The sequence below is a fragment of the Tursiops truncatus genome, chromosome 5 (assembly GCF_011762595.2).
Source record: "Tursiops truncatus isolate mTurTru1 chromosome 5, mTurTru1.mat.Y, whole genome shotgun sequence".
Taxonomy (NCBI): Eukaryota; Metazoa; Chordata; class Mammalia; order Artiodactyla; family Delphinidae; genus Tursiops; species Tursiops truncatus.
This window is the reverse complement of record NC_047038.1, coordinates 59,049,103-59,075,282: the sequence shown is the minus strand read 5'-3', so window position 1 is coordinate 59,075,282 and position 26,180 is coordinate 59,049,103. Positions and strand designations below refer to the sequence as shown.

Below are 26,180 nucleotides of genomic sequence, written 5' to 3'. Positions count from 1 at the left end.
TTCTATTCAAAATGATTATTGCTAATACTCAAATATACATTTTCATCTGGCACCCCAAATGTAACATGTCACAAGATATTAAATCTAGAGATACAACATAAACATACAATAATTGAATTAATTAAGTACCAAACTATAAAACATTAACAAAACAAATATTGAAAGTCATCCATTTTTGTAGCCTTTCTTTATAGCATTTTTGGCTCTATTGGATTTACTTGATTTCATAGGGCATGTCTATTCCTCTCTTGTTTTTTTTCACCCCAAAAGTTAGTATAATGTTTTCCAGTAATGGATTAGGTAAGTATTAAAATATTGAGCAAATGAAAAAGAAATGAATGACTGAATAGATATTCAAAGCTATGTAGAACAAATCCTCAAATATTCAAGGTTGTCTTTGATTTCTATAAATTTATCTTCAAGGGGTTAGACTGATGTCAAATTTCAAGTTATATTTAAAATTGTTACATCACAGTATTCTAATTACATTCATATTTGATCTAAAAAAATTAAATGAGTATCCAGGATTACTTTTTAATCTTCTTCCTATTTCATGAGCACAGCTGTTATTGTGTTTAATTGCATATCTGTTCAGTGTTCCTTATTCAGTAGACTGAACACTGAATGCGTGGATGGTTCCAAAGCATGTTGCATTTCTCATATCTCCCTTTGATTATAATCCCCAGGGGCAATTATAAGGAACAGTATAACACTGTTTGAAAGAAGAAATTTTATCTGAGACAAAATGATGAGTAAAATGTATTTTCAAATGAGTAAAATAATTGAATAATGGTTAATAGAGCATGTAGAATGCATTTGAAGTTTTGTTAATATGTTCACATTGATTTGACTACCATTTTTCCTGGCTTTAGAAAATCCTTCTGGAAAACCAATTGATGTAAGATGATAGATAAATACAAAAACATCAACAGAGTGCTGCTTTGTAATATAATCATAAAATTAGAATTTTTGAAATTTAGAAAAGCTTACCCACACAAATTTGGTTGAATACGTTCATTACTGCAAAGAACATTTTGCACAAAAATATTTGAATCAGTCTGTATTCCATAAAGACACAGTTTACTAAATTATACTAATTGTGTGGTAATTTTTAATGAATCCAATAGAGATACAAGCAACTTTTACTCCTTTTATTTCTAGAAATCACACTTTTTCCCTATGCTTCAAAGATAGCTGAAGTGCCTTAGAATGGTAGAAAGAAATTCTATTATCAGTACATAGTATGGATGTAAATTTCTACATTTTTTTTCTGCGAATATAACTATCTGGTGATGAGAAACTTATAACTGCCTGCCACTTCCTTTGTGAACATTTTAAAAATTGGGTTCTCTGTAACTTCTCAAAAGAGCCTTTGAAGTTCTTTCCAAAAACAGAAAGAACAAGGAACATATAATCATTTTAAGATGAAAGGAGAAAAAAGATGTAAATTGCTTAGTAAATTTTTGTATACATATATACAAACATTTTTATGTATGTACATTCGCATTGTACTAGCTTGACTCAGGTAAGAAGCAACAGTAATATGTTTAGCTTATCTCTACTGGTGTGGGCATTTTACTGTACAACTGTGCATAAGAGAAGTAAAATGCTTTAACAAATAAAATGAAAGCACCAAGGTCAAGTGAAATATCATGTATGATAGCATATCAGGTCTAACATCACCAAAATAATTCATGACTCAAGTCATGCAAATTGGTTGCTGTGGTGTCCACTGCATCTGTTTCTCATATTTCTACTTTCTTTTTTCTATTTTACCTTTACCCTTACACTTCTCTTTATTCTTGGTTTTTATTGTGAAATGGATTATTCTGAATACTTTCACTATGTATCACTTGGATTTTGCTCCACTCAACTGCCTACAAAAATCCCTTATCGGGCTTCCCTGGTGGCGCAGTGGTTGAGAGTCCGCCTGCCGATGCAGGGGACACGGGTTCGTGCCCCGGTCCAGGAATATCCCACATGCCGCGGAGCGGCTGGGCCCGTGAGCCATAGCCGCTGAGCCTGCGCGTCCAGAGCCTGTGCTCCGCAGCGGGAGAGGCCACAACAGGGAGAGGCCCGTGTACCGCAAAAAAAAAAAAAAAAAAAAATCCCTTGTCTATCTCATGTTAACCAAGTCCCAAAAAGAGATTTGATTGGGTAGGTTAACAGAGTGTCTAAATCAGCGTTCCTCATAAAGCCACTGGCCTCCCTTATATTCAATGTAACTTTTGGTCAGTCGTCAATCTATAGCGCAATCAGGTCTGAGGAAATCCTTCTGGTCATCAGACCCAAGGCATGGCAACCTACATACATGGAACTATATCTGGGCACTTGACACAAAAGGGAGCTATGGGTGGGATGAGAACTCAGAGTACTTACAGTACTCACACAAAATCTACTTTTAATAAGAAAATTATGAATAATTCTAAAATGGATATGTGAACAGGTACATGAACATATATAAAAAAGTATATATTATATGAACATTTATTTATGTATTTGAGGTAATGACAATTGTTGATGATGTGTATCTGCATTTGATAAATTGATAGCACTATGTATTTGATGGATAAATAGATGATTATAACAAAGGATAAAATATCAGTGTTTTCTTTAAAAAATTTTTATGTGCTAATTAATATTCTATACTCACCTATATCTAATTATCTTCAACAGAGTTCTTAGAAATTTGAATCTGAGGTAATTTTTTTTCCTGAGGGTGTGTAAATTAATTTAATTTATTTACTAACGTGTTTCAAAAGTCATCACCACATTGATTAGTCACTATGGTGAAACGTGTGATGCTTTATGTGCAGAAGGATAGTATATTTCTTTTTAAATTAAAGTTTACATTTCTATGAGTATCTGAAAATATTTCCACAAATACACTATCAAGGGAAAAATAAATTCTTAACAATTCTTAACAATTCTAATAAGGAATTCTTAACAATTCCTTATTAGAGAATGTTGTCTGTATTATTCACCTTTATAAGCTGTATGCCCCTCTGTTCTACCTACCCCAATACATTTTTTTTAAATAAGATTAATCACTACAATTTACACAATTGAGCAAATCAACAATGATATTGATCTAACTTTTCAAAAACATTGTCTACTGCTGAATCAACTAGGATTTATTTAAGCTACCTGTTTAAAATGTCCCAGACATTGGTTAGTAAATAGCTTACTAGTCCTGACTTTGGTGTTTTCTCTTTAGTTTCCATGATAGCAGATGTAGAAATGTTACCTATTCTGTTTGCCTTATTTGTAAATACTTAGAAGCACAAATGATCACTGTATTTGCTATTATTTTTATAAACCATACGTTAAGGCAGCTATATTACACTAATAATGGCTTCTACTTAAAGCATAACACTGAACTCGATGCTGTTGTTAATCATGCCACATGAATTTTTTAAAATACATTTATTTTCATGATTAAGACCTACACAAATGGTGTGTTTAATTAAAGTAGTTAACCCATGAAATTGGTAAGCTTCTGAACTTATAAAACTTGGGCTTAATCTTGGTTCCACTGCTCAATAAGAACTGTGTGTCTTTGGACAATTTGCTTAATATTTTGGTGCCTCTATTCCCTCATAAATAAATGTGGGTAATAATAACATTTATTGTGATAATGCATGTAACATGTTTTGTGTAATTCTTGATAGCTGCTTAATTAATGTGAACTCTTATAATGTCAGACAAGAGGACTAACACCTGTTGTTCACCCCCAGTTCTCAGGCCTCATCTCTGGCTGCCTTTTTCTCTGACCCACAGGCTGCAAGTGTTCTCCTCTACTGCTAAGACATAAATGGAAGGAGTATAAAGCTAAAAAGTTAGAATAATACTGAATGTCCCCTTGAAATAGGAAGAAAAGGCAATAAAACATGCAACTTTTGGACAAAAGTTTTAGTGTTCATACCAGACTCCCTTCCAGGTGTCTCTGTTCTAGAGGAAAACCTTAGGAACTCAGTTACATAGAGAAATGCAAAAGGTGCATTTAGCATGGCTTTATAGCGTGTTAGTTTTCCAAAACAAGCGGCCAACTGAGAAAAATGCTAATTAATATGTTACATTTAAGTTTAATATGGGTCATATATTCATTGAGCCTAATGGTGGGAGGTAGTAGTTTGTTCAAGCCAGCTTGTGGTAGCTTGTAAGGGACAATTTGTAAATATTCAGAAAATTTGTGATCTAGCTTTTGACAGTTATGTGTTTTGTTTTGTTTTGTTTTGTTTTTTGCGGTATGCGGGCCTCTCACTGTTGTGGCCTCTCCCGTTGTGGAGCACAGGCTCCGGACGCGCAGGCCCAGCAGCCATGGCTCACGGGCCCAGCCGCTCCGCGGCATGTGGGATCCTCCCGGACCGGGGCACGAACCCGTGTCCCCTGCATCGGCAGGCAGACTCTCAACCACTGTGCCACCAGGGAAGCCCGACAGTTATGTTTAAAAGTTAAATTATGTAGTTACAGTTAAATTATATTCTTAAAGTGTTTTAAATTCTTAAAAGTCATCATGTCCCAACTATTTTACTACATTTCATTTTCCTCTTATTTGTGCTGTTGTCTTTATATATATTGCGTTTCTGTAAGTACATGTTACTATACATCTCTTCCCAACTCTGTGGTAGGCCCCATTACACCAAAGTTTAAAATCAGCCATGGTAGGAACATATATATATATATATATATATATATATATATATGTATATGTATATATGTATATGTATATATGTATATGTATATATATTCCTATATATATATATTCCTATATATATATACATATATGTGTGTGTGTATATATATATATATATATATATACACATACACACCACAGAAGTCTGCAAACACTACAAGTCGGGACTTGATTTTCTTTTATTTTTCTAAACTTAAGAAAAATGGAGACTGTTAATAATGGAGAATAAATTTGACTGTTGTGTCTTTGGCCGTTAATATTATGAATACTTCCTCATACAATAACTGGTCAGCAGGGTGCGTCATAAGACCTGGCTTCTTGTCTATATTAGCATGTAATTCTGAAAGGCCATCCCTGCTCCACAGCTACCTGTAGGATTGGCTAAAACCTCTGTTGCAGATGCATCACAGTTCAGCTTATCCTAGCAATATCTGTTTCCTTCACTCTTAGAGATGCTGTTCCCAACGGTAACTCCAGATAAACTTATTGCATGCAAATCTCCATTTAAAAGTCTGTTTCCTGTAAAACTCAAACTAAGTTGGTGTCTCGACTGGCTTGAGAAAGCAAATTATAAAGTAGGATTTTGTAGCAGGCTGGCAAGGGGACCCTGTCATTGTTGGTAAGTGAAATATAGATAGCTCCAGGTGTATTGTCATGGTACAAATGTTAAAGTTGTGACTGGTGATGAACTTGGCTGAGATGTCAGTGTAAGTATATGAATTGTCAGGTGTAGTATCTCAGAACATTGTGAGGTACAAGAGAATTAGTGATTATAAGGACCATGTAAAAATATGGCTGAGGTCAACAGATTCTTTAAAGACAGTAAAAGCCTGAAGGTAAATAATCACCAGTTTATGGAAAAATATGAAAACTAGAGGGACTAACTAAATGATAGCTTATTAAGAGATAATCATCTCCTTTAACAAGAAGACAGAAGGAAATAAGAAGCAGTCCCAGGATTTCGTTAAGAGGGTAGCAGAGTGTCAAAGTTTAAATCCTCAAATCCAGTAAATCTTTTATGCCAAGATTAGGTGTTTTATAGAGAAAATGAGAACTGTATGAGTTGGATTAGGAGCATGAGGAATGATGTCCTAAAAAATCATGAATCCTTAGATTCCCAGGAATACTTTGGATTTACCAAAGTGGCCAACTCTTCCATGTTAGTTCCCCCTTATTTAAAGACAATACAGAGTCCCTATTTTAAAATAAAACATGCCTTACCCCATTCCCACCTGCCCTCCTGACTACCAGAGGAATAACTGAGATCAAAACACAACAGAATGTGGATAAGCAAGTGCTCAGTCTGAATAAAGAAGAGACTCTGTGATGAAGAAGCTGCAGGAGTTATCCAAAATGTTCTGGCTAGAGCTATGAAACCACATGTGACACTGACTCCTGAGGATGCTGGGAAGTAATTTAAAATTGGGTAAATTCTTTGATATGGCAGCACTTTCTCAGAACGCAGGATTTAACACCCTGATGAGAATTCTGGGAAATGTGCTAACATGCTGCTAAGATGACTTTGGGAATCTTGGAGAAGCAATATTCCATGGTGAAATTGATAAGCCACAAATGCATGGCCGATGGTAGAAAAAAGGATGATAAGGTTCAGAAAAGTGGGATTATTAGAATAAATATACTAATAAAACTCATCTGCCAATTCTTTTTAATGGGAGGACCCAGAGGATATTCTGTTCACTAAAGCAATAAGGAATTCAGTGTTGAAAAGAGAGCTGGCAACACTTAAATGTTTGTTACACCTTTTGAAATCTTTCAATAGTTCTTGGATGCTGTTTTTGTTGTTGTTAATTTTCATTTTTCTCTCTTTGCATTTCAGTTTGGGGAGTTTCTACTGACCAGTTTTCGGTCATTGATTCTTTCCTTGGTTATGTCCAGTCTACTAATATGCACATCAAAGGCATTCTTCACTTCTGTTAAGGTATGTTTTATTTCTAGCATTTCTTTTTGAATTTTTTACTTAGAATCATCTCTTTGCTTACATTATTACTCTGTTCTTATATGTTGTCTACTTTTTCCATTATAGCCCTTAACATTGATCATAGTTATTTTAAAATCTCTGTCTGGTAATTCCAAAATCTAACATATGTGAGTCCAAATCTGATGCTTACTTTGCTTCTTCAGACTGTGATTTTTCCTTGTTTAGCATTACTTGTAATTTTTTGTTGAAAACCAGTCATGATGTATTGGATTATAGTAATGGAGGTATAAAGAAAAAAACATACTCTTATGTGTCTCCTTCACTGTCAATACTACTCTACAACAACTGCTTCACTTCTGACACCAGATGTGTAAGTTTTTCACACATTAAGCTAATCTGTGACACCAGATCGATGTCATACAATTTAACTCAATTCTGACACTGTCTACCTGGAGGTTAAGGACTCAGGCTTACAAGATTGCCCCTGATGAAATAAAATTTATATTTTATGGCAAAATTTAAACACAAAATTTTTCTTTGCCCATTTTGGCCTACTCCCTTCCCTTTAGAGTGTACTGTGCATCTGCCTTAATTAGACCTCCTTAGGAGATAACATTCCTTCTTAATCTTGTAAGGGGCCAGGATGACCCATGACCCACTACTTACTTTGTATGTTTAGATCTGGATTGTGTAAACTATCAACAATACGTCATTTGATGCATAACCCTTTGTCTCAAAAGCTTATATAACTGCTTTGACCTCTAATGAGCAGAACAGTCCTTAGAGCTTTCTGAAACACTGTCTCCAGGTTATAATCCGCACGTTGGCTCGCATACAATTTCCCATTTCTTTCTTAGATTGACTACTGATTTTTCTCATTGACATCCCCCACCCCCACCCCACACTGTAGACACCAATCACAAATGCAGGTTGTTACCTGTGCTTCTGATAGACTGGAGGTTCCCATGGGCCTCTCTTGGGTTTGATTAAATTTCTACAGTGGCTCACAGAACTCAGGAAAACAATTTACTTACTAGACTACTAGGGTATTATGAATCTCTATTAGAGGCTACAAAATAGCAGTCAGATGAAGAGCTACATAGGGCATGTTGTAGGGGAAGGATCAAACAGCTTTCATGCGCTTTCCATGCAGCCATACTCTCTTCATCTCCGTGTGTTCACCAACCTGGAATCTCTCTGAAACTGGTCCTTTTGGGATTTTATGGAGGCTTCACTGCATAGGCATGACTGGTTAATTTACTGGTCATTGGTGATTGATTCAACCTCCTGCTCCTTCCCCTTCCCTGAGGTCAAGCAGTGAGACTGAAAGTTCCAACACTCTAATATGGATTGGTTCCCCTGGCAACCAGTCCCCATCTTTCAGGGCTTTCCAAAAGTTATCCCATTAACATAAACTCAGGTGTGGTTGAAAGCAGCTTGTTATGACACCCATTTCATCTTTATGCCTCTGGATCTATTTCAGGAAAGGATGACAAAAGACCAAATATTATAAAACAGAGGTGCTTCCACTGCTCTTATTACTTTGGAAAGTCTAAGAGTTTCAGAGCTCTGTGCCAGAAATGGGGGCAAAGACCAAATATATATATATTTCTTATTACAAACTGCAATATCTCAGGAGGTAAATAGGTAGTTAGTGTGTGGTTGCATATTAATATGAATGGGAGTTCCAGTGTGCTTAATGGTTGATATAGCTGTAAGTGACGGAGGTTTCAATTTCCTCTAGTGTCCTTGTTTGTGCTGACTTTGTGCTTCCCTACTTACTACTCTTCTGAGAGATGTTGTATCTTGCAGCTATTTCTGTTGTAATTCACTGGTATTATAGCAGAGCCCTCTTAGTTTAGTGGTAAGGTGTGAGGAAATAGAAAACTTCTCTAATGTTATGATGAATATCAGTATCATAACGGGCCTGGGTCCCCGAGATGTGAACTTCACAACTGTTTCTTAGCTTCCATTCTCCCCCTCACCTCTTTAAGTGAGAAAGTGAGTCTGGGTCTGGGTGGGGCTGGAGTATGAAAAATACCCTTCCCGCAGGTGGGGTAATCTCTAGTAAACTGTTTTTCAGGAGAGCAGGACTTTGTTATAGAGAATGCTCATGAATTCATTTCACAATTTCACTCTTCCTCTCCCACTGTGAGAACCAAGAGTTGATCTTTCTAGGCTCTTCACTGTGAGAAATAGGTGGGATTTCTGATCTTAAAACCCACAAAAGTATGTGAGGCTCTGTAAGACCTGATCCCCAGAAGTTTCTCACTCTCATATTAATCCACACTTAGCCTCTAGCAATTCATTAAGATTACCATTTATTTGTTCCTACCAGTTTATGGCTATAGTAGCTTTTCCTGGTAAGCAGATCTCATTTGTGACTGTCTGAATTCACTCATCTTTCCAGATTTTGAGGTGGCATCTTGCCCTGTGGGTTAAAAAAGTCATTGATTCTGAGTTTGTTCATCTTTTATTTGTTGTAAAGATGGAAGAAATGACCACTAAACTCTTCACATGGTGGGGCTGAAACCAGAAGTCTTTTCACACCCTTTTAATAATCAGTGTTCCAGTTAGCTGAAGTAACATTCATTTTCTTTTTTCTTAATTATACTCATCTTCTTTGCACTCATCAGTGTCCCATTATCTAACATTCCTGTAAACAACTAGGCATCATTTTTCAGATTTAGTATTCTTCCTAGACTAAATAGTTCAAATGGAAAATGATCATTATTTCCTCTCCTTGATTAGCCTGGTCACAGGGCTCTGTTCTAGCCTTGAACAATAAGATGCTCCTGTTAGGTACTATGAATCTTGAGGCAGTGGTTCTGATACCACACCTCAGATGGGGCTCAAATACACAATCTTCCAACTGAAATCACACAACTCATCTCAGGACTTAATGAAGCTCAGGTTCTTTATGTCTTGGCACAGAAGGAATTTAATGAGAGGCAAAATGATAGGTAAGAAGTAGATCTATTCAAAACTACAAGATTCACACTGGTCAGAATGGTCATCATTAAGAAGTCTACAAACAATAAATGCTGGAAAGGGTGTGGAGAAAACGGAACCCTCCTACACTGTTGGTGGGAATGTAAATTGGTGAAGCCTCTATGGAAAACAGTATAGAGGTTCCTCAAAAATCTTAAAATAGAGTTGCCATATGACATAGCAATCCCACTCCTTGGCATATATCCAGACAAAATTATAATTCAAAAAGATACATGCACCCCTATGTTCATAGCAGCACTATTCACAATAGCCAAGACATGGAAACAACCTAAATGTCCATCAACAGATGAATGGATAAAGAAGATGTGGTATATATATACAATGGAATATTACTCAGCCGTTAAAAAAAAGAAATGAAATAATGCCATTTGCAGCAACATGGGTGGACCTAGAAATTATTACACTAAGTGAAGTTAGAAAGAGGAAGACAGATACCATATGATATCACTTATATGTGGAATCTAAAATACGACACAAATGAACATACCTATGAAACAGATACAGACTCACAGATATCTAGGACATATCTGTGGTTGCCAAGGGGAAGGGGGTGGGGGAGGGAAGGACTGGGAGATTGGGATTAGCAGATGCATACTATTTTATGTAGGATGGATAAAGAACAAGGTCCTACTGTATAACATGTGGAAATATCACCAAGACTTAGTACATAACCTAATTGCAGTTTCTGCCTCTCTCAGGAGTGAAATTTTAAATAAATCACTCTGGAATTTCCCAGTCAGCCATGGTGAGGTGATCTGCATGATAAGACCCCCTGTCCTTTCCCCTAAGGGAAGGTGACATTGGTTCAACAATCTTCCCTTTTCTTTTGCTAGTAACCTCCTTGTCCAGCCCCTTTTCTATAAAAACCTTCCATTTTGTATAGTTCCTTCCAGGGCCTTTCTCTTACTAGATGCGATGCTGCCTGATTCATGGATTGTTGAATAAAGTCAATACGATCTTCAAATTTACTCAGTTGAATTTTTTTTTTAAACAGGGGGAACATGAATATCTAAATATGTATTAAATATTTAGTGGTTTAGCACAGAATAAAGAAATAAGAGTCATGTAATGTCAAAGGGCAATGTTTTTAAAATAAAATATCCATGAGCACTATTTTACAAATCAGTTTATATTATGTTTTAAATTAAAGTATTATTAATTATAAGTTAAAATAATTATTTATAATAAATTTTAGGTTTTACATTCAGTTTAAATTTGCCTTTGAGCTGAACTAATTCACAATAACTGAGATTACTTGAAAAGATCTAGGGAGACAAGGAGGAACTAACTGGGCTACAAGGAAAAAAGATATATTAATAGGTATTCTGCTAAATGGAAATATTCTACTGTGTGGCAGGTGGTCAGTGATTTCTTCCCTTTCTTTAGGCACTCTTTCCTGTGTCATCCCACTAGGATTTTACCTGCACACATACCCACATATATATGTGATATGGTTGTGTGTCTAAATCCATAAGATTATCAAATGAAATGAGAAATGGCTATTAAGAAATAGACGTTCAATAGATAGTGAGATATGAAACTATATGTCACACGTTAGCGATTAAAAAGGAATAGGATTCATAGTTACATGGAAATGAGAATAAAGTGATACAACACAGCAGTTGTGCAAGAGGATCGCGGTCACTTTGAAGATCAGAAATTTTGCCATAAATTAAAATTCACAGACATGATGAGCATTTCTGCAAAATTAGTTGAGCTGACTTCAGTGTAATGAAATCTTCTTTAGAAAAGGTGTAAATCTTCACACAATCGTTCTATCAATGTTCTTATAGGTATCTCTTAAATTGTCGTTGTCAGTGATGATGGTGTGTTAATGGGTAGAGAAACTTGATAGAGAAAGGTTATGGGAAAAATAGTTACTGTTTTTTGCATCTCCAAATTTATAACTTGTGAAAGATCATATATGTTACATAAATGTTTGTATGCTTTTTATTGAAGCCCCAAATCACAATGTTCAGTCAAAGCAGTTTATTACAAAGAAAATAATACTTTTGGATTTTTAAGTTTAAGCCAATTTTAAAATTTAATTTCATTTAACTCGCATTGTTTCCCAACCCATCAACATATCCTTCCAGTTCATTATTTTTTTACACATTTTCCAATTTTCAAAGCTTATCTTCAAGTCTCACAGTCAACACCTCCAGCAGCGAGTAAGTCTTAGAGTCTATGCCCACCTCAGCCATTAAATATCTCTAATTTTAGCAAAATTCCCTCAAGCGATTTTCTTGCCCCCACTTTCTCAATCTTGTAAATATATTCAAATATTTCATCTCATTAATTTTCTCAAAGCTTTTTTTTTTTAATGCAGTGCTCTCGTTAAGGCTTTCCAACTGCTTTCATTGCCAAGAGAATAGTCTTTCACAGTTTTACATTGACCTATCTTTACCAGTCTAAAACGGATCCAAAAGTTATTACTTATAATCCTGAGACCCAGTTGCTGATTTCTTTTTTCTTTTGTGCCTTTATATTATTCTCTCATTTCTAGGATAAGCTACCCCCTTACATCTGTTCATAAAATTATACAAATTTGACTAGGAGTGATCTGATATCATTTTTCTCTTCTACTTGAAATCTTTCTTACCTTTTGCCTTGTCTGGTATTCTTGATCTCACCTTTTATTGCAATCCCCCTATGTCTTTATAAATATCTTTGTGTGAATCAGTACTTAGCAAAAGCAGTAAAAATTTTCATATCATAGCTGTCAGTTACATATTTGGTGAGTGACTATTGAATAAATAAAGGGTCAAAGAAGACGCAACAGAAAAAATAGTAATTAGTAATAGTAATGGTAATTAGGTTAGTAAGGAAAACAAATAAATCCTGCAAGTTGAAATAAAACATTTTTTTTCTTTTCTGTGTTCCATTAGCATTGTTCTCCTCTGTCTTTAAATGATGCTATCCTTGATTTCTCTTAAAAGCCAGATTTTCTTCTGACCCTCCAAAATTAAGGACATCTGTTTCAACTTCCCCTACAGTCAGGCTTTGTAGTAAGATGATAATAATTAATAAACTCTGGGTCTCACACAGCAAACTTCTCTAAAAGCTGCAACTTTGTAGAACTTTGAAAATACAATGCATTATTGACCTGATTGTCTAATACCCAACAGATTACTTTTTCAAGGGCTTAGTTCCCACATTATCTTTTGATGTTCCTGTGGAAGAGGTGAGTACTTGTAACACCAGCAGCCTAATTAGGAACACTCCTGTCACTAGGGGATAGTACAGACCTTCTTCATGCTCAATCATCATGTCCTGAAATATACAGGGTGGGGTAATGCATCTTATAAATGCCAATTTATTTAGGTTCTAATCACAGATACTTCATCAACTGACAAAAGAAAAACCTCAGTAGGTACACTACTTCAAAATCTGGGACAACTTACATGTAATTTCAGGAATCAGCAGGGACACACAGCTGGAGAAAAATAAAAAGCTTGCTGTAATTGAAAATTGTCTTGCAGCTTGTTTCTGATTAAAATGAAGTTCAGTTCCTTGAAATCTTGTTTAGCAATTAAATCTGTTTTACTTAGGCATTGAAATATTGTCTATTGTCCCGGAATGATCAAACTGGTACAGACATGTCTTAGTATCAGATGTTACACGAAAATGTGAATTTAAGAATATGTAGCCAAATTGATCACCACAAGCAGAAGGCTGTCTTTCAGAGTAGTGACAGCAATAAGCAGCTCAGTTAAGTTATCCATCTCACTTGAAAATTCAGAATTAAATTGAATCATTATATTAGCAAGAAAGTTAATAATGATAAATCTGAGTATCATACCTGGAAATGAACCATCTCAAGACCATGCGGTCTATACACATGCTTCTTTTGTTCAAGCTTTTCTAGTTCACTGATTTCCCTTGTGGGTCTGTTATGCTGGTATATGCAAATAAATTTGTTGTTAATAAAATCTATTATCCTCAACTAGGCTCCAAATTTCATTGTTTCCCAACACCTGCCTCAAATAAATAAAACATAGGGAAGGAAATATTTCCTGATCTTCTAGAAAGACTTCATTCTCAGCAACTAAATAACAAAATGAAATTTATTTGATTCACTTTGCAGCTCTGGGAACCTGAAATCATCCTCCAGCTTCTTGGGAATATGGTTTTTGACAGCTTTGTCTTTTAGTTGATATTTTTCACTGTTGAAAGGCTTATGTACATTTTCCTCCACTTTAATCTGTTTTCCCATAGAGAATGTAATAAATTCCCCTGCAAATATTTTCATGTCTGTGTATCTCTCTTGGTAGGCTGTTTACATTAAGGCTCTTGTATAAGTTAGATTAGTTCACCTCAGTAGCTACAGCTTCATTATTAACACAGCCTGTGTGGCATAGTTCAAAATCTTTCAAAGAGAAATTTTATATAATCACTGCTACTCTAAGTCTACATCACTGAAAGAACATCAATACATTTCAGAAAGAAAGAAGAGAATGCTTTTAGATTGGGTCTTAACAGGTGGATTAGTGTGGTCTTGTTTCACAGAAACTTTTTGAAACATTTCCCCTCTCCCCAAAGGAAGGTTTCTGTCTGATTATTATTTTTGATATATTTGATTATAGATCATAAGTGACCTAGCCTTGCCTTCCGAACTACAACTGTCTGCCTGTGCTTGCTGGGATGCTCACCTGAAAATGCTAGTTATAATGTTTTGTAGATGAAAAATATAAATATATAAAACATAAAGACACCCAGGAAATGGATAATTCACAGTGGTTCCTACACTTGAAAAGGATCACATGCATTGAGAGAGAGGTAAAGCAGAGTCTTAAGGTTAAAATGTTTGCTACATTTCTGTTTCCTCTCTTTAACATAAAAGATATTAGTATGTTCTTACCCACTCCCTCTCTGCCTGATACAATAATAGTTGCATTCATATTAGAAGAAACTGGACGGTTTTCAAACCTTTTTGCTTCTGCACCCCTTAAAATAATCCTGGGAAAATATGTAGCCATAGCACATTTTGAATTGAAATCTAAATATTTTATCATAACTGTAGATTTTTCATAAAGCATAATGTACATTTTTATGTGCTTCAAATATATTTTCATCAAATCTTAGAACTGTGAATTTTCTTTTTATAGACAACGACCACTGTAATCTAATTAGAAAAGCTAATTCGTAAAGTCAATCAGTCAAAGCAAACTTTATGTCAGAAAAATGTCTGATTTGATTTATTTCTTAAAAGCCTGTTAATGCATGCTTCCATGATTCATCTCACTTCCTCTGAATTTCTATAATAGAATACTACATAGGTTCAACAGGAAATTTGCTAAGAGCTTATATTGGGAGTGAAATAAGGCACTGACCCCCTCAATATGCCTTGTTTTGCTCTTACTAGACCCTCAATCAGATGCAAGATATGGCTAGGATGGCTCTGTAATGTGATTCAAGATGGAAAATTTGTCTTAATTTTGCGGAATGAGAACAGACAGGTCATGGTAAAAAGAAATATTGGAAAGCAGAGCCAGGAGACCATAGGTTTTTTGAAGTAGGAAGCTGGATATCTGAAAAATAATTTCCTAAAGATTATTTACGTGTGTATATCTCCTACAGAGATTTTAAATATTCACAGGAGTATATACATCTCAGTTTGTCTTTGAAGACTCTTGCTTGGGACATCACATAATCAGACTCCTCAGCTTTTAGGTGAGAAAATAAGGCTGAAAATCAAAATTAACTGTACCAAAAATTATGTTTCCCTTTATAGTCTGCAAAGCTAGTCCTTGTTACAGTCGGCAAAACTAGTCCTTATATTGTTTTCTTCTTGAAATTTTCCTTATCTGACTCTACCATATGCATATAGTTTATTGTCTATGGAACCATTGTTTACTTGTTCAAAAACTCAATGGACCACTGTAATTGAGGACTTGAGAGAGAGGTACCTGGACTTGTGGGCTCTCAAATCTAGGTTTAGACAGTTTGCATTATATCATTTATGATCAAGGAATAAGGTCTAGGATCATGTGACCTTCAGGGATATTGAAATATATTCAAAAGTATATGGTTGCTCTCTGTGCACTCTATCTAGATTAACACTGAATGAATTGTCTACTTTGGGTATGTTTCGTATGTATAAATGTATTTAAATTTCTTAAAGTACAGGATTGGCTATTCTTCCCTCTGATTATCTCATCAAATAGCTTAGCATAGTGGTTTGCAAATAAAAGACACAATAAATTTTAACTGACTTGCTTTAACAATCTTAAAGTTATAGGCTGAATGGTAATTGCCAACAGGGAAATCTCATGCCAAGATATTCAATTAAAATGATGATTATAATCCATGTAAACAAAACATATGGTTAAAATTAAATAGGAGGTGGATACCACAGAGCAAAAATAAACTATGTTTGCATGCATTTTTCCCATTTATAAAATGTATTTATTTGAAACCGAGCAGGGAATCATGGTACCTCCAACTAGTTGCAAAAACATGAACAAATTCCTTACATCCTCTCTTCTAAATTTCAACATCAATAAAATGTTTAAAAAATTGACTTGATGACAGACAAAATTATTTCTCTTTCTATGTCTCATGGTTTTCCATGACTTTTTCTACAAAGGAGACACCCACCTCCATGTTTTTGCCAAAGCATGTTTTGACTTTTATATAATTTACCTAATCACCTTTTCCTATAATAATTAATACTTTTTAACTCCTACTTTACAAAAGAAAAGTGATTATTGTCTGTCATATCCAAGGCTCTATGATTATCATTTATTCAATCAATCATTCAAAAAAACAAAATTGTGTGACTTACCATGAACTGGGGATACATTAATAGCCAAGACAGACCTGGTTCCTGATGCTTATGAAGACATGGCATATCCTGGGTAAACAAACAAATATAGTATTACAATAAAATGTGATAAATGTTCGTATAACTGAAGAAATGCGTCACAAAAAAATCTGGCTTTTTTTTAAGTCAATACCATCTGACAGAATCTCCTTATCCTTATTATTATCCATGGATTTCCAGGGCACTTGTACTACCCTCAAAGATTGAAGCACTTATTTTATTATAATTTACTCTATCAATCCATGACCTACTCAGTGATATATACATCCATATCAAAGACTATTATCTTGGTGTGTGTTCCACTCAGTTCTCTGACAAACTAACATTTATGAGGCCTCAAATACTCTTGGGTTTGTTCTAATTGTAAGATTTCAATTACAAACTGTTTTCTATTTGCCAGGCATCCTGCTTTGTTTTTAACATATATTAATTTATGTAATCCTCACAACAAATCAATGAGGTTGTTGTGGGTTGACTTGTGTCCCGTCAAAAAGATCTGTGGGAATCGTAAAGCTCAGTACGTCAGAATATGACCTTATTTGGAAAAAGGTCTTTACAGAGTGTATCAAGTTAAAATAAGGTCATTAGGGTGGGCCCTAATCCAATGTGTCTGGTGTCCTTATAAAAAGGGGAAATTTGAACACAGAGACATTCACAGAGGGAAAATGGTGTAAGGAGACAGGGAGAACATGGCCATTTAGAAGCCAAAAATGCCTGAGGCTACCAGAATTTAGGAGAGAGGCAGGAACCAACTCTCTCCTAGTGCCTTCAGAGGGAGCATGGTCTTGCCAACATCTTGATCTCAGACTTCTGGTCTTCAGAACTGTGTGAAAACAAATGTCTGTATGTTCCAAGCCACCCAGTTTGTGGTATTTTGTCATGACAGAAAGCTAATAAAAGGTAGTATGTCGTAAAGAATTGACCTTGTCCAAGGTGAGGTCTGTCCTTTGCCCACAATTCCTGGAAGATGATCTTTAAACTCTTGAAATATCTTGCCTGATAAGAAGTATCTTTGTTTACTTGGGAGCCTTGGGTCATGACAGATAGCTTATGCTAGTAATATGATTTATGGGGATCCTTTAGGCCCCACAATATCAGCTCAATCTCTTGAAGACCTGGAAACTAAGGTCAGCTATGTGAGCAGTCAACCATGTCTACACAGGCATACCTTGGAGATACAGTGGGTTCAGCTCCAGACCACCACCATAAAGTGAATATTGCAATAAAGTGAGTCACATGAATTTTTTAGTTTCCCAGTGCCTATAAAAGTTATGTTTACACTATGTTGCACACTATTAAGTGTGCAATATTATTATGTCTTAAAAAAACAAGGTACATGCCTTAAAAAAACAAGGTACATGCAATATTATTATGTCTTAAAAAAACAAGGTACATGCCTTAATTAAAAAATACTTTATTGTTAAAAAATGCTAACCATCACCTGAGCCTTCAGTGAGTTGTAATCTTTTTGCTGGTGGGGGGTTTGAAATATTGTGAGAATTACCAAAATGTGACATAGAGACATGAACAGAACAAATGCTGTTTAAAAAGACATGTTCAACTCATGGTTGCCACAAACCTTTAATTTGTAATAAAAGTAGTATCTGCAAATTGCAATAAAGCAAGGTATAACTGTATTACTGAGCACCAGTAAAAACACAGGACATCAAGACTCAGGTGAGCTTTCCTGAGAACACTGGCAATACTCTGTGAATACTGTCACACATTAGGATGGGAGGAGTTAGTGCTATTTATAGTTTCACTGGGAGAGAACAGGAAGCTTCACACTGGGAACTCTTCCTGGACTTTGCCACTCATACACATTCCCTGGGTTGATGTAAATCTGTATCATTTTGCTATAAAAAAAACATAACTATGAGTATAACAGCTTTCAATGAGTTCTGTTCATCCCTCTAGTGAATTATTAAACAAGGGTGGTTTCGCAAACCATTAATCTTGTAATAGTTTCAGAAGTGAGGGTGGCCTTAGAGATTTCCTGAAATCTACAGATAGACCCTATACTATGTTGGCTTTTTTATAATACTGGGTGAAGAAAGATTCCAGAGGATCTTCTCATTGGACTAAATCAGGAATCAGCAAATACAGGACAAATAAGACCTTCTGGCTGTTTTTGTAAATGCAATTTTATTGCCACAAACCACAGGCATTCATTTACATATTGACAGTGCCTGCTTTTGCATTACAATGACAGTTTAGTGAGAACACAGAATTTATGGCTCTCAAAGCCTAAAATATACACTATCTAACCCCTTGCATATATAAGTTTGCCTACCACTGCAGTAAATCATAGTATTCTATATGATTGTGTATAGATCTATGAAGGATCTGACATACAGTTACAGAAATTCAGGACAGCATCCCTTAGTACCACAACCAGTTTACTGATGCCATTATTATTTGCATTAGTATCTACCCTTATATTTGTGCCGCAGTCCACAGAGACAACTTAATAAATATCACATTGATTTCAATAAAATCTTATTAGGCTTCTATCTATGGAATAAAGTTGTTAATTATTTCCATGTCATACAAAGCTCTTCATGATTTGGGTCCAGACTTCCTTTTTAATATCTTCTACAGATACTTTCATCCATGTGCCCTCTGATTTCATGCCACTTACCATGGCATGAAATTTCAAGACAACCCCTGTGCTTTTGTCCATATTGATCCCTTATCATGGAATTTCCTTTTCCTTCTTTTCTTTCTAATTATAACTCATCTTTCAAGGCTGAGCTGAAATGCCCTACTTCTTGAATTTTTTACATCCCTTCCAGTATGAATTATTCACTACTTCCTTCAAACTTTGATAACTTTTATATGTCAACAAAACTCATCACAGATTTTTCAATAGTATTACAGATGCTTAAAATGTGTGATGAATGATTGAATTACACTCAAGGAAGATCTTCTGAAAGATATACAAGTAAGTACTCATCTAAGTCTCATATCCTGTGACTTAAAAATTTAATGGAAGATTAAAATTTATTTCTTTCAGCTCTGAATCTTAGTCATTTGTATTACCTCTCTTCTAGTTGCAGCACTGATTGCTGTGACTTTGTCTTATTTTTTTTTATATGTCACAAGACTTATAGAGTACTTGATAATATGGCAGTTGCTTAAAATTCATGATGAATTGATGACTAGTCATCATCACTTTAGTGTTCTTGTATCATGCCCTTTGTTCTTTGTGATGAAACCATTGGCTATTATCCTCTATCCTAATGCATCAAACTTTATTTCCTCCCTATTTTCTTTAGACCAATTTTAACATAAAATCCCAGCTGCTATTCATACTTTATCTATGTTGTAGTACATCAAGCAGAGAGATAGAGTTGTCTTTTTTTTATGACCAACTAGTTTTCTTTAACTAGAAAGAGGTGATGAAGTTGTACACAGAAGATAGAATACATATATTTGGTATTTGTAATAGCTGGCCTTTTAAATTGTTTTGCATTTTTATTCTTCTTTTATTTACTCCAAGGCCTAATCTCTAATGCAGCTGTGACAAACTTCCCACTAGCCTCAAACAGCCTATTTCTTTCTCCTCACCTCTTCATACACACTCAGAAGATGGATTCATCTATTGCTGAAAATATTTAGGTCAAATAAATGAATCTCCTCATGGGATTATTATTCCAAACTGTAAGTCTTTAAAAGTCAAGTATATAAATAAAGTTAATGTGATAATTTTACACAGAAAACTTACCCAGGTAAGATGCCCAATGCAGATGTAGACAAAGGACAAACTCTATGTGTACTTGTTTTTCTCTAATTTGTGAGCTTTCTTGAGGAGAAAAACCCTACTAAAATTTTATATTAAATTTCAGTAATTTAAATAGGTCTGTTAATATGATAATGCATTAGTCATAGATGGTCAAGTACATGTGTCTGAGCCTGCTTTAAATATTCTGTTAAACATGATTTCAATACAAGATAGTACCTCAATATTCACCATAATATGAAAAGGGAGCTGAAAAGATTCATACAAGCATAAAGACATAACTGATAAAATAAGAATTGGATCAAGAAATAAAACAATATTTTATAAGAAAGTAGATACAGCCAAGTAGCTACAATTCTTTGATGTGCTTTTCTCCTATGAAAAAAGTCTGACAGACCAAAGCAACATCACCTATTATGAGTTAATCCAAGGCCAATCTTGAGGTCATCCTCCCGCACTGGGTAACTGGGCTAATGGAATGAATTGAATTTATGTATTCAATAAAATTTATTATTTACACATTTATTACCACACATAAATTTCTCTTACTTAAAGGAATATAATATAAAATATGGCACTTACATTCCTGTGACAGAAAGGGATAAGCCTCCCATTTAGTGCTAATTGTATTTCTTCCACAGAAGCTAGAACCTACCATAGTAACACATATTCAAAAGGCACTAAAAAATGTCTATTTAATAAATAACAAAATCTTTGCAATGCACAATAAAATAAATAAATATAATTTTAAAAATAAATGCATTGCAATCTGCAAATGCTGAAGGAGAAATTAACTGTGAGTTTTAGAGAACAGTGCCAAAGAAACTTTCTAGAAGAGATGGCTCTTGATTTGAGCTGTAAAAGGTAAATAAGTTGATTTTGAAAAGGTAGAAAAGAACATCCCATTTCCTATAATTTGAAAAGAGCCAATATCTATAATTATAATGAAATTTATTCATGTAATAAAACATTTGTAGGGTAGTATGTATAGTGGTTAAGAGCCTATTAAAATTTGCCACATTTTATTTACCTACTATTTTGTGATTCAGAACAGCTTATTTAATCCCTCCCTCTAGGGCTCAGTTTTCTCATCTGTAAAATGTAGATAATCATAGTATCTACTTCATTGTACTTTTTCAGGGATAAATTAGTTAACACAAGAAAAGCATTTATAGTGGGTTCTAGCTCACGGCTAGTGCTCAACACATGGAAGCTAGTATTAAGAACATTTCTTACCATAAATCATCTACACAGCATACTCACATACTGAGAATCTGTAGGATGAGTGCTATCATTCATGTCCTGTTGGAATAGCTCTGCTGTTACACAACATGCTTTTTTTTTCAAAACAAAACAAAACAAAACAAAAAACTGAAGTTTCAAAGTTAATTCCTGAGACAAAGGAGTAGATGCTAAATTAATCTAGAGCTAATCAATGAATTTGGTAAAGTTGCAGGACACAAAATTAATGCACAGAAATCTCTTGCATTCCTATACACTAACAACGAAAGATCAGAAGAGAAATTAAGGAAATAATCCCATTCACCATGGCAACAAAAGGAATAAAATACCTAGGAATAAACATACTTAAGGAGGTAAAAGACTTGTACTCAGAAAACTATAAGACACTGATGAAGAAATCAAAGATGACACAAACAGATGGAGAGATATAACATGTTCTTGGATTGGAAGAATCAATACTGTGAAAATGACTATACTACCCAAAGCAATCTACAGATTCAATGCAATCCTTATCAAATTACCAATAGCATTTTTTGAAGAACTAGAAAAAATATCTTAAAATTTGTATGGAGACACAAAACACCCTGAATAGCCAAAACAATCTTGAGGGAAAAAAATGGAGCTGGAGGAATCAGACTCCCAACTTCAGACAATTCTACATAGCTACAGTAATGAAGACAATATGGTACTGGCACAGAAACAGAAATATAGATCAATGGAACAGGATATAAAGCCCAGAGATAAACCCACGCACCTATGGTCACCTAATCTATGCCAAAGGAGGCAAGGATATACAACAGAGAAAACACAGTCTCTTCAATGAGTGGTGCTGGGAAAACTGGATAGCTACATGTAAAAGAAAGAAATTAGAACACTCCCTAACACCATACACAAAAATAAGCTCAAAATGGATTAAAGACCTAAATGTAAGACTGCACACTGTAAAACTCTTAGAGGAAAACATAGGAAGAACACTCTTGGACATAAATCACAGCAAGATCTTTTTTGACCCATCTCCTAGAATAATGAAAATATAATAAACAAATGGAACCTAATGAAACTTAAAAGCTTTTGCACAGCAAAGGAAACTATAAACAAGATGAAAAGACAACCCTCAGAATGGGAGAAAATATTTGCAAACAAATCAGCGGACAAAGGATTAATCTCCAAAATATATAAACAGCTCATGCAGCTCAATATTACAAAAACAAACAACCCAATCAAAAAATGGGCAGAAGACCTAACTAGACACCTCTCCAAAGAAGATATACAGATGGCCAAGAGGCACATGAAAAGCTGCTCAACATCACTAGTTATTACAGAAATGCAAATCAAAACTACAATGAGTTATCACTTGACACCAGTTAAGATGGGCATCATCAGAAAATCTACAAACAACAAATGCTGGAGAGGGTGTGGAGAAATGGGAACCCTCTTGCACTGTTGGTAGGAATGTAAATTGATACAGCCACTATGGAGAACAGTATGGAGGTTCCTTAAAAAACTAAAAATAGAATTAGCATATGACCCAGTAATACTGCTACTGGGCATATACCCAGAGAAAACTATAATTCAAAAAGACTCATGCACCCCAATGTTCATTGCAGCACTAGTTACAATAGTCAGGTCATGGAAGCAACCTAAATGCCCCTCGACAGATGAATGGATAAAGAAGATGTGGTAAATATATACAATGGAATATTACTCAGCCTTAAAAAGAAATGAAACTGGGTCATTTGTGGAGATGTGGATGGACCTAGATACTGTCATACAGAGTGAAGTAAGTCACAAAGAGAAAAACAAATATCGTGTATTATCACATATATGTGGGATCTAGAAAAATGGTACAGATGAAGTTGTTTGCAAGGCAGAAACAGAGACACAGATGTAGAGGACAAATGTATGGACACCACAGGGGGAAAGTGGGGTGGTGGGGTGGTGGTGGTGGGATGAATTGGGAGATTGGGATTGACATGTATACACTAATATGTATAAAATAGATAACTAATAAGAACCTGCTATATATAAAAACAAAATCTTGCACCAGCTGTCCATGTGTTATACTGTCTCGTGAGTTGTACTCATTCTGGGTAACTGGGTAACTTTCTCACGACCCTTAGAATGGCCTATATAAATGTACATTTCCCCTTGCTTTCTACTGATTAAAACATTGTAACTACTCTTGTTTTCCCAAAGCGAATGCCTCAAACACCTCATCATGTCCTCCATGTTCTTGCCCCAGCTCGCTTTTCTATCTTAGTCTTCCTCTGCTTCTTTGACACATTATGATGTAACAATATCTAGCTAATAACTATTTTTGTCTCTTCTAGCCTGAACTATTGGCTCCACCTGAAATACCTGGTCCACCCTGCTACCTGAAAAAAATAATTATCTTTCAAAACAGTGCCAAAGCATTGCCATTTTTTGAAAACTCTCTAGTCCCTTTTTTGTCCCATTCCCAGTGTATACTTAACAGTTCTCCATACGTTTATGCATTTTTATTATGGCATATCAGCTTTCAATTTAAATTTTGTTTCCCTGTTTTGTCCTCACCACAATGACCTGAGCTTCTCTGCTTATCCAAGTCTGGGTAAAATTAGGTGCCCAATAAATACTTTTTCATCAAATCTGTCAATGTCTTAAAGTACACTGAAGAAAAATAATGTCACAGTATAATTTTTAGGTGAAATATGTTGGTTATGCCTATAACTTAGATAAAGGTAAAAGATATTTTAAAAATTTATACACAGATCATAAAGTTAGCAAAGTATTGCTTTGAATGTCTTTAAGACAGAGGATGATATTAAGTTAGCACTTTTGTGTAGTGGAATTGTTTAGCAGAATTTAGATCCAGTGAGGAGTTAAAAGCTGAAAATGGCTAATTGTTTACAGAAACATAACCTTAACAGATAGGTCAGGTGATCTTCAGTGAGCTCCAGAAGAGAAGCCTTTATACCAGTGGGTTTTATGCTGGTGAAAACCACATAGCTTCTCTCTGACCAGTGCAACAGAAGAGGCTAAGACCCACCAGAATAAGCTGGCATCCTTGGCCATGTACAATATTGGAAGAGAACTTATGAGTAGATCAGGAAATGTATGTCACCAATTCCATAAAAACCTTTTCTTGTTCGTTCAGCTTTATCAACCCCATTTCCTATCAATGACTTTTTAAAGATTTGAATGTTAAGTCCACATCAGAGAAGTGTTCTTTACAACTGGCATTATATATCAGACTGGTTTTAAAAGGTTTATGAAAATAGAGAAAAGTTTGCAAATGAAAAAGTTACCTTGTAGTAGTATATCTTGTACATGGTGCCACAGGAAAACAATGTCACCACTGCTGCTTCCTTTCAAATTTTCTTGATAAACATGAATGTACAATAGCTCCTTGTTATACATTTTTGTCTAATAAAGATGTTTAGGGCATTTTAACAAGTTTTGAATAATTCTGAAAATATGTGAATTAAAAAATAAAAAGAAAACATTCTCTGGTAGAAACCTGTACCTTTTACAAAGCCACAATGACAAGTCACAGTGTTGTCAAAATTCTAATATCAAAATTCTGTCCCTAAATTAACTTAATCAGGAAAGCCACTTCAATAAGGTTCTGCAAGGGCTGCAGAGCCCTTTACTAGAAACTAAGGTCTCTCTATCAATATTGTTCATCAAAAAACACTCCAGCATGTGCTAATTCCACAATAAAAGTCTGTACAGAACACAAATAAACATGAAGGTACACCAGGGATTTTTACATTTTTTCAACTTCTGGTATTCTAATGAACACCTAAAGTAAGGCAGAAAATAAACCGGCTTAAATTTCAAAGATTATTGTTAGATTTCTTTGGAATATTTAATTGATATATACATATATGAATGTATTTTCCAATTTAATACTGAGAAATTCTTGACCATCACTGATGATATGACTAAGGCACTTCTTGGAAACCTTAAGCCAATAATATCTAATCCTATAATTCAGAGTGAAAACAAAATTATAACACTGCTGTCCAAGATAAAGTGTGAAGGACAAATTACTATTCACTCAGCTAATAATTTTTCACTTATATTAGTTAAGTTAGGATGATAAACCACTATGACTAGAATATGAAATGATTTTTACTGAAATTTTGCATAGTACTTATCATATTTCCCACAGTATGAAAGAGGAGGAGTTTGTGCTGCAGTTAACATGGGTGTGGGAAACACTGGATTTGACCAAGTTTGTGATAGGGCTTCTCAGAGAATCAACGTGTTAATTATTATTGTGAGTCTTCCACAGGGAGCTATATCACACAGCAATTTGACTTGTTTATTTTGGCAGTAAGAATCTCTTAAGGTTAATATTCAAGAAGGATGAGGTAAGGAATACATATCTGGGCATTTCAGACAGCCTATGCCTTCTGCTTTCTCTTTGTCCATCCACTTAACAAGTCAATTCAACCATTTATTGAATGTTAACTGCTAGACACTATGCTAACCCTTAGTGGGAAATAAAGAGAAACTAATAAGATGTTGTTTCTTCTCTCCAGAATTTCCCTATCAATACAATGACTAAGATTCATAGATAAATACAACTTTTAATGTGCAAGATTAACATAATAAAGATAAATTAAGCCTAAGATCACATAGCTAGTGTTCTCTTGTACTCAAAGGGACTAAATAATGTCCATAATTATACTTGCAATCATTTATGGAAAGTCAAGCTTCTGAAGAAATACCTCTT

At 34.9% G+C, this 26,180-nt stretch overlaps 1 long non-coding RNA gene across 1 annotated transcript in view; it reads right to left on the bottom strand.

The window, feature by feature from the left end:
* Positions 1-8,995: 8,995 nt before the first annotated feature.
* Positions 8,996-26,180, bottom strand: part of LOC141278687 (uncharacterized) — an 80,393-nt gene continuing 63,208 nt past the window's right edge. Inside the window, exons 3-6 of the long non-coding RNA XR_012331728.1 lie at positions 16,435-16,503; positions 13,450-13,545; positions 13,052-13,083; positions 8,996-9,066 (exon numbers count right to left, since the gene is read on the bottom strand). This is a non-coding gene — a long non-coding RNA (uncharacterized lncRNA). The remainder of the gene's footprint in view (positions 9,067-13,051; positions 13,084-13,449; positions 13,546-16,434; positions 16,504-26,180) is intronic.